We start from the raw sequence: 17,879 nt of genomic DNA on the forward strand, positions 1-17,879 counted from the left end.
ATACATTTTACATATATTTTTTTATTTATATATATATTTTTATAATATATCTATAATCTTTATGTATAAGTGTGTGTGTGTGTATATATATACTGTGTGTTAAATATATATATATATACTGTGGTGTGTTAAATATATATATATATATATATATATATATATATATATATATATATATATATATATATATATATATATCTATATATATATATATATATATATAAAAAAAAAAAACATTTAAACTATAAACTTTTACATACTTTAAAAAGCTAAAAAAAAAAAAAAAAAAAAAAAAATGATTCCTAGAATTCAATTCACACTACATTTTTAAGTTGAAAAAAAAAAAAAAAAAAAAAAAAAAAATTTAATAATTTAAAAAATTATGTCTGTCATAATGTGATTCCAGGTTGTGTTGCATCCAACACCCAATAGTCCCAAACAATGTGATCTCCATAAAATGACTGTTGCCAAAGGTTGCCCAGATGGCCTAAAGATCAAATTGGCTGTCCGTATGGACAAACCACAGAACATGAAGCACTGTGGGTAAGTGACATCCTCATAATTTTAATTTCTGATTTCAGTCGATTCTACACTGACATAAACTGAATAGATTTTAAGTTGTTGAATAGATTCAACATGCACAGACTCAGGACAACCCATTCCACCAACACTGAAAGGCAACAGTTACAGCTCTCTATCTGGTCCAATGAGCATTTGGCCTCAACACTATTCTGATCTTTTGGCTCCATCTAGTGGACAAAGTAACAGATTATTAACTACTGAAGTGACCTTGAGATCTGTACAGAAAATCATGTTCAATATACAGGTGCATCTCAATAAATTATAATGTCATGGAAAAGTTCATTTATTTCAGTAATTCAACTCAAATTGTGAAACTCGTGTATGAAATAAATTCAATGCACACAGACTGAAGTAGTAGTTTTTTGGTTATTTTAATTGTGATGATTTTGGCTCACATCTCATCACATCTCCTTATGAGGATTGTCAAGCAAAATCGATTCAAGAATTTGAGTGAACTTCACAAGGAATGGACTGAGGCTGGGGTCAAGGCATCAAGAGCTACCACACACAGATGTGTCAAGAAATCTGGCTATAGGTGTCGTATTCCTCTTGTTAAGTCACTCCTGAACCACAGACAACGTCAGAGGTGTCTTACCTGGGCTTAGGAGAAGAAGAACTGGACTGTTGCCCAGTGGTCCAAAGTCCTCTTTTCATATGAGAGCAAGTTTTGTATTTCATTTGGAAACCAAGTTCCTAGAGTCTAGAGGAAGGGTGGAGAAGCTCATAGCCCAAGTTGCCTTGAAGTCCAGTGTTAAGTTTCCACAGTCTGTGATGATTCGAGGTGCAATGTCATCTGCTGGTGTTGGTCCATTGTGTTTTTTGAAAACCAAAGTCACTGCACCCGTTATACCAAGAAATTTTGGAGCACTTCATGCTTCCTTCTGCTGACCAGCTTTTTGAAGATGCTGATTTCATTTTCCAGCAGGATTTGGCACATGCCCACACTGCCAAAAGCACCAAAAGTTGGTTAAATGACCACAGTGTTGGTGTGCTTGACTGGCCAGCGAACTCACCAGACCTGAACCCCATAGATAATCTGTGGGGTATCGTCAAGAGGAAAATGAGAAACAAGAGACCAAAAAATGCAGATGAGCTGAAGGCCACTGTCAAATAAAAAATTGCTTCCATACCACCTCAGCAGTGCCACAAACTGATCACCTCCATGCCACGCCGAATTGAGGCGGTAATTAAAGCAAAATGAGCCCCTACCAAGTATTGAGTACAAGTACAGTAAATGAACATACTTTCCAGAAGGCCAGCAATTCACTAAAATGTTTTTTTTTTTTTTTTTTTTTGGTCTTATAAAGTATTCTAATTGTTGAGATGTGAATTGGTGGGTTTTTGTTAAATGTGAGCCAAAATCATCACAATTAAAATTATTACTGAAGTACAGTAGATTGCAGCAATCAATACATACAATACACAAGTTTCACAATTACAATATAAATAATGAAATATATAAACATTTACACAAAAATAGCAAATCATATATATACACCTAAATATAAATTAATTAAAAAAAAATAATATAAAAATTATAAGACATGAAAAAAAAAAATATATATATATATATATATATATATATATATATATATATATATATATATTAGGGCTGCCAAATGATTAATCACGATTAATCACATCCAAAATAAAAGTTTTGTTTACATAATATATGTGTGTATACTGTGTATATTTATTATGTATATAAAAATACACACACATGCATGTATATATTTAAGAAGAATATGTTATGTTTATATATTAAATATATTTATATATAAAATAAAAATATAGAATATAAATATATAAATGTATATACATGTAAATATTTTCTAAATATATAATTTATGTGTGTGTATTTATATATACATAATAAATATACCCTGTACACATACATATATTATGTAAACAAAAAACTTTTATTTTGGATGTGATTAATCGTGATTAATCATTTGACAGCCCTAATATATATATCTTACAAAATTAATTAGAGAGAGAGAGAGCACTAAGTGCTAAGCATATATATATTTTTAAATATAAATTTTTTAAAACAATAGATTATAAAAATTATAAGACATGAATAAATATAAAATTCTTATTTAAATTTTATAAAAAAAATAACTAAATTAAATATTATTTATTTATTTATTATTATTATTATTATTATTTTTTATCATTTTCTTATAATTATCATCAGATCAGTCATTGTAATGTCCTAAAAAATAGATATTGAGATCTGCCTTTGCCTAAAGTGCAATTTACTGTTTTCTCCATTAGGGGGCACTAAAACTACACCTGAAAAATCCACATCTGTTTCTTTGCTCGCATTAAAACTGAGGGAAGACTCATAGGTCATCCTCTATAAAGTTGCATTATGTATTTGCATTCTTTAAAATTTTTTCATTTTAAATATTCATTCAAGCAATATATACTATATAACAAATCTCAACTGCCAGCTCATTTTATAAAACTGAATATATAAGTCTGTCCAACAATATCTGCATATAGTGTATTTTTGAATGGCGATATATACTATATATTAAATATCCACAGCTTGATTGCTTGTATTGTTCCAAAATATATACTATGTTATCTTAATGCAACTATAAGGTATGAAGATATGAAGATATATAATTATTAATAGCACAATTTTCTTTAAAGCTACTATAAAACAAATCATAAAAAAACCAAGGAAATAATGTCAAATATTTTATTTGATTTCATAAAAAAAAAAAAAAAACTGTATATACCATCCTTGCTTAATCAACACATTTTTAGTGTTACAGCTGTATTGTCTTAGCTGTAGTAAAAGTTTTCTTTTATTTTGAAAGAAACTATATAGCTCATCTTTAAATAATCAGACACCTATTTTGTCTGTTTGTATGTATTCTCATTCACTTACTTTTTGTTCACATTTTTGTAAACATATATTTTCTGTATGTTGTATGTGTTTAAAACATATTTTAAATTTTTTTAAACATATATTTATGTTAAAATATCCCTGTCGTAATTTATTACATTTTAATTACTCTGTAATGCAAAGTCAGAGAGAAAGGCAACTGTGGCCCATTATCACCCAAATTAAGAACAACACATCCAGCATGCTATATCTTGACACTGTGATGCAACACCTGCTCTGCATCTGTTCACAGTTACCTTTGGGCCATTGGGAAAAACCTGTGGAAAAGATGGAAGAAGAGGTTCTTCGTCTTGGTGCAGGTATGTGCTTTTTCAAAACCTTGGTGTCACTTATAATGAGACTGTTTCCTCTCCTTTTGATTCAGATTTTTTTTATCAAGTGCTGTGCATTTCCATTTCCATTGTATGTGTCAAAACCGCTTCAGTGAAGTAGACTAGATTCACGGCTCTTTCTGATCGAGCACTGTGTCAGGTACTTCGATGGAGCCTTTGTTATATCCGTCTCTGTTGTTTGCTGTTCAGTCAGCTCCTCTGTGGTGGGTTGTAACATGTCTGAGAGCTAAAAGTTGACAGGCGGCTTGACAGAGTAAAGCACCAGCACTCGCAGCTAAAAGAGCCCACATCACGCCCACCAGTCGCTCGCAGCTACGGCTACAGCAAGTGACAAACAACAGTCAATACACTAACATTATTTATTTACCTTAGTGTTTGTGTGCATGTGTGTCTGTGTGCATGCAAGCGGAAAACATTACACGTTGCCCCGTTTGTGTTTTCGAATGTCAGTATGGGTAAGAAAATATGCCAGAATGCGCTTTTTGTGTCTGTGCTTTGTTTTTTTGTTTGATTATGTTGGTTTCACACTTTGTATTTGTTTGTCTCCTTTCTGCTTTTTGTTGTTTCTTCTCTGTTGTTCTCGTGTTAAATCCTTTGTTAGTATTCACACAAATGTCAGCACATCCATCTGTCTAGTCCTCATCTCGTAAATGTAAATGTAAACATAAACATACACATAAACTCCAGAATACGTCATGGCCTTTTGAACCTTTTATTTAGATTTTAAAAAAGATCTAAACTGTATTATTGAACAGTTCAGTACATTTTTTAAATAGTTTATTTATTAATTTATTTAATATTTTAATATCTGTTATTAACATCATTGTATCCTTTTTTATCTATCACTATTAATATTCTATATACACTACTGTTCAAAGATTTGGGGGGCGGTAAGATTTTGTTATGCTTTTGAATGAAGTATCTTATGTTAACCAAGGCTGTATCTTTCTGATCACAAATACAGTAAAAAGGTAATATTGTGAAATATTATTACAATTAAAAATGATTAAAAATATATTCTAAAATTTAGATCCACAAAACAGAATTTTCAGCATCATTACTCCAGTCTTCAGCATCATATGATCCTTCACAAATCATTCTAAAATGCTGATTTGGAGCTCAAGAAACATTTCTTCTTATTATCAATGTATATCAATAAATAGAAATTCCAAAATAACAGCATTTTTTTAATTTTAAATATAATCTTTTGTAACAGTATTTACTGTCACTTTTGATCAATTTAATGCATCCTTGCTGAATAAACCTATTGAAAAATAAATATACTAAAATGTATTTAAACTACATTTAATTCATGCTAAGTATACTACAAATATATTTACATTTTTATGTACTTAACAAAAATACCCTGCAATTGTACTTTTAGTATACTAAGCTGATATACTTAAAGTCTGCTAAACTGGAACAACTAATTTTGTATTTAATGCACTTTAATTGTGCAGTGCTGAGGTCCAACAAAATTTACAAGTATATTTGATTGTGCTAAACCGGAACTATTGCAAGTATACTTTAGGCACACTTTAAATATTTAGCATTTATAGACTCAATATTAAGAAATGTGTATTGTGCACAAGTAGTACTCCAAATAAAGTTTAACTATAATTTTTAAATTGGTAAGTCTCGACTGATACGTCAGTAAATATGTTAATATATTTGAACTATGTTTTGTATGAAATAAATGCATTTAAAATATATTACTTTTTTACTAGCTGTCAGTGGCTGGCCAGCGTTTGATTGACACTCTGAATGATTTAATGCATTTAATGCGGGGTTTGTGTTACAGGGCGGGTGTGAGTTCACTGTTGCATTATTCATAGATTATTACCACACCCTGTAGACCATTTAGTGCTCCTGTTTGACACAGACTGGCTTTGAAACAAGGTGTCACGAAAAGGTGGTGACAGAGTTCCCCGTGGCTCCACCCTGCCATTTCTTTTCTTCTGTGTTGCTTGTCTATGAATATGGAAAAGTGTTATCTATTTTAACATCTCTATACTTCATAGAGCACTGATAGTCATATAAATAGTCATATCAATTTATAGCAGCCACATCGTCTTTCTTTGTGCCTCTCAGTGAACTTATTGTCAGTAAGATGACAGCATAAGGCCAGCATTATGATTCAAACTGAAGTCTAATTATTTTATGGTTGGTAAGCGATATGACAAAACAGCGAGCAGACGCTCTGTGCTCGCTTCCTCTTTCCCCTCATCTCATCTCATCTCCGATGCTCTGGCTCAGGCATTCAGGCTTACGCATCTGAATATGGTAATGCATTTGAGTGACCCAGAGGGGCTCGGGTTGTGTGTCTGGCATTCGGCTTTATATTTTCACCGTTAGTGATCGATTTGTGCCCACTCTCCCACTCTCTTCATCCACAATGCAATTTGCAGAGCATCGACAATAACAAGGTTATTTAAAAGAGCAAAAGCATGCAGGGGTAATCAGAAAGCAAAGTCATTTAAAATCCTTTAACTGTCGGTTTGACAGCGGGTCAATGGCCCCACCAGCGACCGTTCCAGTTTCTGACAGGCCCCAACTTCAGCGGATTGATGGGAGATTGTGTGTGTGTATATATATGTGTGTGCGCGAGTGTGGGGGGTGTGCGTGCCCCAGTGGCGTCCCGAAGGCACCTGGGTGCCACCAAGCCAGATTGGGGCCCCGAAGCCAGCCCAAGTGCCCGTCACACACATGACATTAAATTTATCATGTCACTCGGAGACGGAGTGAGAGAGGGCTGCCACTTTCAGCAGAGGTGATGGAGGCTCGGGATTGGTGTAATGCTGCGGATGAGGACTAAGAAGGTCTTGACAGCAGCACGTCTGTGTGTGTAGAACGTGTGTATGACTGGCACCTAACTGCACGACTCGCATCCCGAGTGACAGCGTGTCATCCCACACTCTTCTGTCAGTCCCATTTGATTGGCAGGACAAAACCCTGCAAGTCCAACCCTGCACCGTCTGTGACCAAGACAGCCTCCTTCTGAGATGCCACCCTCCATTTGAACCTTATCACTAGCCTAAAGTAGATATTTCTGTTTGGGTTTTTTTGTACTTCCAGTTCTAATAGTGCCCGGTCATAATTCATAACAATGATGTGGATTTAATGTGCCAATATTCTTTCCAGGTGAGCCAGTACACCTTTGCAATGTGTAGCTACAGGGAGAAGAAAGCAGAACCTGTTGAACTTCTCCAACTGGACGGATACACTGTGGATTACACCGACCCTCAGCCAGGTCACTGCAGCCAACCGAAATGCTACAATCAATGACAGTGTTTTTTTTTTTGTTTTTGTTTTTTTGAAAAATTGTCCTCACCTGTTCTGTCCACCTTATTTGTAACAGAAGAGTGTGTGTGGCCATTTGTAGCTTGAATGTGCAAGGCTTCTGATGTCAATCGCTTCCAGTTAATTTACCCGTACAAAAATAGTCTGTTATGCTGTTTGAGTCTGTAAACTGGTATTTGTTTTTATATTTTTATTTATCATCATAATTATAAACACACTGTAGCACAGGTAGTTTTACTGCACTCTGTTATTCTTCTATTTATTCACCTATAGTGGCTAATGGATCTGACGTCTTGCACATTCACTGAAAATAACTTACTTTAGCATTGCAAAATAAGGTGGCTAGAAATACCTGTTAGACCAGCAGGTGGCATGTGTTTCTAGGATCCATACACTTTTATTCCCAAGGAGTAGGTGACTCATTTTATTAATGTTAAATAAACACTGGTAATTAACCAGTTTAGATCAATTATCTTTCATTGAAACCTTCTGTATCTTTGCATAAAACATTATGCACAGTGTACATGAGTTGTCTGATCTTTTTTTTAGTGTCTGCGCAGTTCGTTATTTTTATGTCATCTGATATTTGACTAATGAATCTGTTATAGTCTACACATAATCAAACACTGTATTCTAAATATTGTGACATAAATGGAATAAATTATAACAATTATATCAATATCAAACAATATCTGTTCATTTAGGTCAATTACTCTGTAAAAATGTTATGTGAGATAACCAAAAAATGTGATTCAGGTGGCCACATCTATATTAACTGATAAATAAAGTAGATTTATATATATATATATATATATATATATATATATATATATATATATATTATATATATATATATATATATATATATATATATATATATATATATATATATATATATATATATAACTACATTAGGTTACACGAACAAAGGCAATTACTGTAAAAATTACTGTAAAATAAGATTCGCAACATCAATATTAATTAAAGCATTGGCTGTCATGCAACTAATAATTAATATTAATATTACTAATATCTTTAAAGCATTTATTAATCTTAATTAATAATAATTGTATCATTATTTTTATTAACTAATAATTAATATAATATGATAGAATTCATCTTGATTAATAAATGTATAATTTTGATTAATATCAGTTTACAAATATGCTATTATTCACTGTTCATCTTAGTTGATAATGCATTAATGTCAAGTAAAAATATTATTTAATGTAATTATTAAATGTAGAGTTTAATAATACACGTTTTAAAAATGCTGTGAAAGTATTGTTGGTTCAACCATGCTACCATGTACCTTAATAGGGTCAGATCCAGTAGAAATGCTCCTTTTATCACTTTTCACAGTGCACTTTTGATAACACAGTAATTTATTACTTTAAATGGAATGAATGATGAACAATATGTTGAATGCAGGTCTGGATGGTGGTCGGACGTTCTTCAATGCTGTGAAGGAGGGAGACACTGTGATCTTTGCCAGCGATGATGAGCAAGATCGAATCCTGTGGGTTCAAGCGATGTATCGTGCCACAGGCCAGTCCCACAAACCCGTGCCCCCGACCCAGGTGCAGAAACTCAACGCCAAAGGAGGGTCAGCACCACAGCTTGATGCTCCCATCTCTCAGTTCTGTAAGTATGAATACATAGACTCTACAGATCCACACATGCTGACTGCAGTCTCAAGCACACACAGGGCCAGAGCTGCATTTGTAATGACACTCTTCATAGCAGTCACACTATTACATGGAATCTTTGTATAGGATCAGATAAATAAGTTCCCGTTCTAAACAGTGCACTGCTGATGTTTTTACACTCTGTTTCACTCTACTGCTCATTAATGTCCTGTAAGTATAATCTCAACAGCGTTCACCTCCTGAGTACAGTAACTACTTACTGTATTGTTGTTCTCACTCTGTTTTCATCTGCACCGCTTGATTCTGTTAGAAATCTTTCATCCTGCATCCCACATACTTTTCATCATTAGATATTCTTTGCTTTGATACATTTTAATCCTGGTCCTTTCTTTATTTTATTAATTACTTTTGCTTGATTAATTAAATATTCTTTTCATACAATCCCATAATTCATTAATTCATTTTTTCTTTTTTTCTATATTTCCCTTACTCACCAATTTCTTTTTAATATACTTTCTACCTACCAATTGTTTTGTTCTTTATTTTTTACTTTCTCTTACTTATGCTTTTCTTTTGAATATTCTTTCTTTCTTTTGTTGTTATTCTTTTGCTTTTTTGTCTTTTGCTTTTCTTATGCATATATTTGCTCTCTTTTATTCATCACTCGTTTCTGTGTTTATTTGCTTTTGCACTCAGTTTTTTTTGTTCACTTATGCTTTTATTTTGCATATTTTTGTTCTTTCTTTCTTTCTTTCTTTCTTTCTTTCTTTCTTATTTTCTTTCTTTCTTTCTTTCTTTCTTTCTTTCTTCTTTCTTTCTTTCTTTCTTTCTTTCTTATTTTCTTTCTTTCTTTCTTTCTTTCTTTCTTTCTTTCAGATAATCCTTTCTGTGTGTATGAATAAGTGTTTCAGATCCCTCTTCTCTCATGCTTTGCTTACTGTTTAAAGGGAATATTCTGTCCTCCTTTCTCTTTCTCTCTCTTTGCTGTCTTCTGTCTTCTGCTCCATGCGAGTCTATATGTCACTCTGGTTTGTTCCCTCTTACCCTGCTCTCTTGTAGCCGGACTGAAGGGTAAGTGCTTCCCTGTAGCAGGCACAGATCAGATTAACCGCTCTGGATTATCTGACACAAGCAATGTGCTATTCGCTATTCCTCTTCAAAAACTCACATTACCCCTACTTCCCCAAATCTCTCTCTTTTTTATTTTCTTCAGGTCTGAAATACAAAAGATTAGACTGCATGTGAAATTTTCTTTCTGGATGTTTTGCTCTGATTAGCAGTTGCGTATTTGCCTTCTCTCAACATGGCTTCATTGGGTCAATGGCTTCTCAATTCAAAGCAGGATTTCACATTAAAAAGGATGTGCAAAATCAAATCCATCTGTTCCTTGTAAGCTATGTGTAATGTTTCTTTTTGGATGAAATCAGCAGCAGTTGCCTTTATTTAACAATAAAGATTTCCGACCAAATGGAGAATTTGGTAAATGATATAATTATAGTGATTTTCTCTATTGTAGTTGTTGATTTATTGTGCTAAATGAATTCGGTGAAACCACTGTCGTGCTCTGCACCCCTCAGCAGCTGGTAATTACCATGTTAAGAGTGACATGCTATGAATAAAACAGTGTATCTTCACCCTGATTATTTCTGGAAGCTATCAGTGGAATGTTACCAAATAACTACTTGCTAGTTCACACCAGTTTCTCTCATCTGTAGAAAGTCATGCCACCAGTGTTTTCATTTTTTTCCTCTTAACCTTATGACAGTGGCAAATTAAATTGTTGTGGTTGCAATTTGTGGCAATTGTTTTTGAAAAGATTTTGTCCTTGAAGCAGTGGACCCAGTGGTATTTAACACAATTTGATCATTCTGTGATTTTTAAGAGTTTATTTTTATAATAAAAAAGAGAGAGAGATTTGGCAAATATGTAACTGGAATGTAGAAGTTTTCAGCAGTTTCTTTGCTGTACGATAGTTAAACTGATGCAACTGTTGTCACAACTGCTACGTCTAGACAAACCCTTTTGCCACACACTCACACATTTAACAAATAGTGGCCCTTTTCATGTCTTAGTAGTGTTTCCTCTAGAACTACTAACAGTTTTAGACTAACGGCTTCTTTCCTCATCTCTGGGAAAATGCTAAACTTCTTTTATCTGCCCTTTGTATATACCTGCAAATGCACACTGTGTGTAGGGGGGACTGAAATCAGAGACACAACCTAAAGTTTGAGATTACTTAGGTCTTGTATTTGTTGTAATAATAATAATAATAATAATAATGCAATAGTAATAATTCTTTCAACAAATAAAAAAAAATTATTATTATTATTATTTTACCATGGCTAACACCCGGTGACAAACACAGACAACCTCAAAGTAATTTAACAACATCAACAACTACAACAACAATAATAATAATTATTATTATTATTAACAATAGCTTACACCCAGTGTAGACAGGACATATCATTTAACACCACCACCACCAACAATAATAGTAATTATTATTGTTATACTAACAATGGTTTACTCTCAGTATACGCAGTCTAAAGGACACGGAAACTCATACACACAAAACAAAAACAAACCTGAACCTCACCATGTAACATTGTCCCAAAACCCCCACCCCACCCCCCGCCTAATTTAATATAAATAAAATAATAAAAACTATTGTTAATAATAATGGAGTTTATCTTTCAGTTCATTCACTGCTTCATTATTCTGAAACAAAGAAAGCAGTGATTGATGTTGGATGTCAGCCAGAGTCCAGGCTTTTCTAATCCAGTGTGATAAGGACTGAAATAGCGACGGGCTCTGTGAGAGGCTCATGTATGGACTTGTCTGCAGGCCTGATGAGGGCGGCCATATTATTGGAAATGGAGTTTGCGAGCTGATTAAATTAGAAACCACTTAATAAAGTATGTCTCTGCTGTCACCCCTTTCTTCATCCCTCCTTTTCTTTTTCTTCCTCTGTCCATCCCTCACTCACCCATCCTGTCAGTTGGCCCCTTCAGCTCTTGTCAGCCCAGGGCTGAATCTTAGGCTCCCGGTCCATCCATTGTGTGTGCTTGTGCAGACACATGCACAGAAAAAAAAGAAAGCGAGCACTAAATAGCCCCAAATGTTCTGCTCTTCGGACTCTCCGAGAGAGAGGATCTATAAATGAAAAGAATCCATCAATCAGTGTCATTTCTCCTCTGCCCCACTCGGACAGAGCCGACTAATGTCATTGTGTGTTACTGTCCAGAGACCTTCCCCTCAATTCCAGTGTCAAAGAGACATGACAAACTCATATTAAGACATAGAAGAGCGACACAATGTCACCTTTTTGACCTGTGGCTGATTTCAAAGGATTTCAAATTTCATTTGGCTTCAACTTATGTGTTAGGATATGTTATAATGCAACGTACAGACAAAAAATGAACACAGAGATTGTGGAATGATTTTACATATGATATATATGTCATATAAGCAGAACTTTATTGTAACTTTCATTATGTCTTTAATATTATATATTGCTTAGCAGATAGTTGTTTATAAACATTTAAATATGAATACAGTGGGGTACAAATGTTAGAGACCACTGAAAATTCTTCTGTTGGATATTTTTCATTACACAATTGTTTTTTTTTATTATTTTTTTTAATAATAAAAAAAGGATTAAATTGGATTTTAAATAGCAGATTTTCACTGTGGTTTCAGACTATTGCTCTCCATTTTATGAATGAAAATATAAATAATAATTTCATGAATTTTGGCTATGCTGATCTGTTAAGCACAATATTATATAATGATTCTTGTTAAAGGGAAAGTTCACCCAGAAATTAAAATTATGTCATCATTTACTAACCCATGTGTCATTCCAAACCTCTATTACTTTCCATTATACAGAAGAAATTAAAGTCATACAAATTTGGAACAAGTAAATAAGAAGAATTTTATTTTTGGGTGGACTATTTAAGATCCCTTCAAGGTTTTTAATAAAAGATATTGTAAAGTCCTACCACAATGATTTGCTTTACTGTACAAGAATTTAAGCCAAAATTATAGAGTTATCATTAATCAGTCCAAAACTTACCTTCCATTATACAACTAAGCAGTTTAAGTCTTGTTCCTGATTTAACATGCAATCCAGTGACAATCTGGATGAGGTGTCTGCTGAATGGCTCAGTCATACAGTATAGCTCTAAAGCCCCTGGTTGAAACGGGGCATTAGAATAAGAATAGCCCCTGACCAGTGGCAGGATTAAGAAACGGCCGTGCTTATTTGTGCAGGACCAGATGTAATACCTAAGCTTACCAACTGCAGAGGAAAGGGAAAATGCGTTGTTGAATTTATTTAGTCTCTTTAATGGACAATAGATGGTGAGGTAGGGGGCTCCACGGCCGGCTTTCTCCCAGGTCTGGGTTTAGAGGCACTGGGTTTCTTTAATTAGGGCTTCCCTGAGGGGGGGCAGAGGCCTGCGGACAAAGCAATGAATGGAGAAGGAGGGGAAAAGCGTGAACATAGAGTTGTTGTTTGATTAGGAGGACCAGACAGGAACACTGGCTCAGACAGGTCTTGCAGGATTACCAAGGCAAAAAATACAAAACACAAGCCAATAATATAATGATGTTGGCATACAATTTTCTCAATTTGTCTTTCTCTTTTAATGCATTGTGTATGCATTCTTATAAAATGAATAGATAGATACCATGTGGACACATGGATTTTACAAATCTGTTGCTTTTAAATTAGCTTGATGTCAACAAGCAGCAATTTTGCTCTGTTGCTCTTATAATACCAGTACTTTAAGTCTTGCAGGCCAAAAGTTTGGGTTGATATTGCCATATTGAACCACCAATCTCCTTTGATTTTACATGATGGGTAATTTTATAAATAAAAAGTTCAGCAGACATGCAGGGAAAAAAATATTGGATATTTTGAAAATATTATAAGCCAAAATCTATCATTAAGCAATAACTATCATTATTGCTCACTGTATTTCAGTAATTTTTCTCAGCCATTAAATACTGTATATACTGTTGGCCTTTATACACTGTAAAATACGTAAAATAGAGCATAATGTACTATATTATTATGAAGGATTTTTTTTTTTTTTTTTTTTTAGCAGGTGTAATGCACTTCAATGCATAGGCAGAAAATTGCAAATTGAAAAAAAAAGATCTTTGTTTCATTCAGCAAACAAATATACAGGGCTGTTAAAAATATAAATAATTGCTATACGTTGTTGTTGTGAAGATATATGAATTATGAGATAACCATATGTTGTTGTTGTTGTTGAGTTAAACCAAGAATTCAAAGTTCTTGTGTTGGAAATGTGCTGAAATCTAACTTGTATAAAAATTACATTAAAAATCTAAATGAGATTATATATATATATATATATATATTATATAATATTAAAACTTTACAATTATATATTCTCAGTAAAGACACGGCAAACAAATTAAAATTATATGTAATATATTTATTAACAGAGTACCTGCTCTAATTTTTATTTTGCACTTCAAGCATTGCTCGTAATGCACCTTGGATTGAATATACAGTGTAATGCAAGTTGACAATGACACTTTTTAGGCTAACATCTGGCTCAGGTTAGAGACCTTTCTCTGAGGAGTGTGTGCTCCTGTGACTTTGAGCTGTGTATGTTTTTTGAACCCTGTTTCTGTCTCCATACATTAACATGCACACATACACACAGATGCAGACCGAGCACAGAAACATGGAATGGATGAGTTCATCTCCGCTAACCCCTGCAATTTTGACCACTCTTCGCTGTTTGACGACTGGGCTTCAGGTCGGTTTTGACACTGGACCACACACTCAATTATACACACACGTCCTGTAACCAAACCAACACTATCAAATCATTATACATTCAGATACAACAACAGCCGTTTATTTATAATCACATTTGCACTAATGAAAACACACTTTTGTGTCTAAATGTGTCCCTCAGGGTTGGTTCAGTCCAGGTCAGGTTTTCGTATTAGATGAGTACTGTGCCAGGTACGGAGTGCGAGGGTGTCACAGGCACCTGTGTTACCTGAATGACCTGCTGGAGAGAGCAGAGAAAGGGTCCATGATTGACCCCACACTACTGCACTACAGCTACGCCTTCTGCGCCTCTCACGTTCACGGCAACAGGTAGCGCTTATCTCACACTCTTTATCTATTTCTCACTCTGTCTCTTTAACACCCACTTCATTTCCTTCTCATTTATAATCACATTAATTCTCCAATCATTTATCTCTCATGTTCTCTCTCTGTCATTCATCCTACTCTCACCCGAAGTTCTGTTTCTTCTCCTCCCGCTAAAATCACTCCATTCCTCTTCACTGTCCTGCCTTTTTATCTCTCTATACATCCACTTTCCACACATGGGCAGAAACAGAGGTAAAGTAGGGGCACAACTCTCTTTTGGCTGCCGAAGAACTCATTCTCCTGTGTTTAATAGAAACCCCATTCTTTCTCCTCAAAGCTTTGTGGTTGGTCACAGGTAATAATGCTTCTCTCCCAGAATCCCACAGTAGTTTCACTGCTTTTACAAGAAGCCCAAATTGCCATATTAGCTGGCTCACATGAGTTCTCAAACTATGTTTTGTCTGTTTGTCTTAATTTTTTTTTTGTCTTATTTTTGTCTGAATCTATATTTTTATTCCCATGGTTATTCTCATTATTACTTGCATATTTATCATCTTCTTTTATTTCTCACTTACCCTCACACCATCTTCTGATAACCTTTGTGAATGTACACCTTTGTGAATGTGTGTGGGACATAAAGTCAAAGAGTGAATGAGCTACTACAATGGCCCATGTCAGAGACCGAGCTGCTTAGTTCTCTGTTTCCCTCCCCCCCTGAGCCCTTGACCCCCTCTAAGAAAGAGAACAAAATCATGGAGGTCTGGAGAAAAAGGGAGTCTAAGTCGCAGGTGCTCGCAGGCCCCAGAAGGTGAGAATATTGGGTGTGGATTAGCGTTAAGCTCCACCCTCAACCTATAAAAATGTGGGATGTACGTGAGGCAAGACTGCAATTAATTATCTCTTCTTTTCACGTGTGTGTGAGATAACTTTGTTCCACTGTGTGTAATTTTATTCTTATTCCATGTATATTCCACGTGTTTGTGAATGTAAAGAGTAGCACTTTTATATACAGTCTAAAAGTCTGACACCACATTTTTCTATTTTTTTATTACATTTTAATTAAATGCATATTATTTTCTTTTTTGTATTTGTATCGTTGTTGCAATTTTTTTTTTAAACATATATGATTGAATTTTAGAATTATTGAAATATCTAATCACTGTCTAGGAATTATTTTATATGAAGAAAGACAAGATTTTCAGTCTGGTCTCAGATTTTTGGACACCACTGTTTGTGTGAATGTGTATCTGTGTGAGGAAGAGAGAGAAAAGTGAGGGTGAGGCAGGGAAACAGAAAGTGATAGACATGTCGAACCAGTGAGAAACATGCAGGGTAAAGAGAGAGAGAGAGAGAGAGAGATGAGGGACAATATGGATGGTGCCTTAAGGTCATGGCTGACAGGATGACAGGTCATCGCTCTGTCTCTCTTTCCAAACTGTCCAAGGCCTCACTCCAGCCTGTCTGCTTGTGCCAAAACCTCAGCGTCCAGCCAACCACGATCTTTATAACTGACATGGCCCTCATCCTGAACCTCTTGGCACTGGACTTCTATTCTGATATATTTTTAAAGCCAAATAATCTACAAGTGTTACAGATAGTGACTGTGGATCTCTAATATTGTTTGACATGCACCAGTTCTATATCTGGATAACCATATTAGTCTCATAACACACTATTATGAATATTCATGTTGGCGTGTAGTGTTATTAAAAGGATGTGAAATGGTGTAAATCCTCATTATAGAGCCAAATGTTCCATAGTAAAGTAATAATACCATATTGGTATGGAATGACTGAAATATTCATCTACCACAGAGGTTCAAAGTGCTTAAAAGAATAGCAGGGTATTACCTTGGTACATGTGCAAAAATAAAAATAATATAACCATGGTCCAACACCCAAAAAACTTTGTAATGTTTTCTTTTTTTTATGATTTTTTTATTTATTTACATCAAATACATAAATACACCAAATATGTTTTTATTAAATTTTTTGTGTCTTATTTATTTATTTATTGTGGTGTGTGTTGTTTAGTTTTTAGTTTTTTTGTATTTGTTTTGTTTTTGGGGTTGTGTGTTTTTTGTTTAGTTTTGTTTTTAATCCGTTTGTGTTTTGTTTTTGGTTTTTGTAGTTGTGATTTGTTGTTTTTTTCCCCTACAGTTTTTCTTTGCTTTGTTTTTGTTTTGTTGAGTGTTTTGTTTTTCTTTAGTTTTGCTTTGTTTTTGTTTTATTTTCTGACACACACAGAGAAAGGATTTTTTTCTCTTGGTCCGTCTTTTATCCATCAGTTTTGTTGTGACACACAGCTAGAACAGAAACACACTCACAGCTGACGTATGTCACCTGCATGCAGTTTAACACACAAGCATGCACACTCTTATGCAGAATGTGACTAAAGGGCCAGGCTCCTTATCGTTTGTGACATGGTAGACGGAAGGAGGGCTGTGAGCAGAGTGTATGTGACAGTGGAGGCGTGGGTCACTGTGACAGCGGTTTGAGGAGCAGGAGACATGTCAGCCCAGCACACGCTGAAGGACAGCGGGGAAAAGCAAGGGAGGAGGGGCAGGGATTTCAGGGGGGACCACCACGGCTGTCACACCAGACGGGGTCCATTGCTTGGTGGGGGGTTTTCGGGGGCAGGTTGGCGACTGATTTGCCCCTTCTTGTTCACAAAAATACCTTAAAAGCTTCCGCTGATGTACATGTCAGCTAGATGTGAGAGATAGTGAGAGGTAGATGTCTCATATGATGCTCAGATCAATTAGGTGTGACAATTTAGCATCAGTTGCATGTATATCAGCATCTTAAGTGTTTTAAAGTTTTTGTGCATTTAGCAAAAGGAAATGATGATGGACATCATGGACCTAATAAGCTTAGGAGTGGCACTAGACGTATCAGTTGAACTGATTCCCACAGTCTCTCTCTCGCTCTCTCTCTCTCTCTGTTATG

The 17,879-nt window shown here is 34.7% G+C and overlaps 1 pseudogene; it reads left to right on the plus strand.

The window, feature by feature from the left end:
• Positions 1-17,879, plus strand: part of LOC109065736 — a 104,119-nt pseudogene that overhangs the window by 46,008 nt on the left and 40,232 nt on the right.

Source organism: Cyprinus carpio, chromosome A11 (genome assembly GCF_018340385.1).
Source record: "Cyprinus carpio isolate SPL01 chromosome A11, ASM1834038v1, whole genome shotgun sequence".
In the NCBI taxonomy this organism is placed as follows: domain Eukaryota; kingdom Metazoa; phylum Chordata; class Actinopteri; order Cypriniformes; family Cyprinidae; genus Cyprinus; species Cyprinus carpio.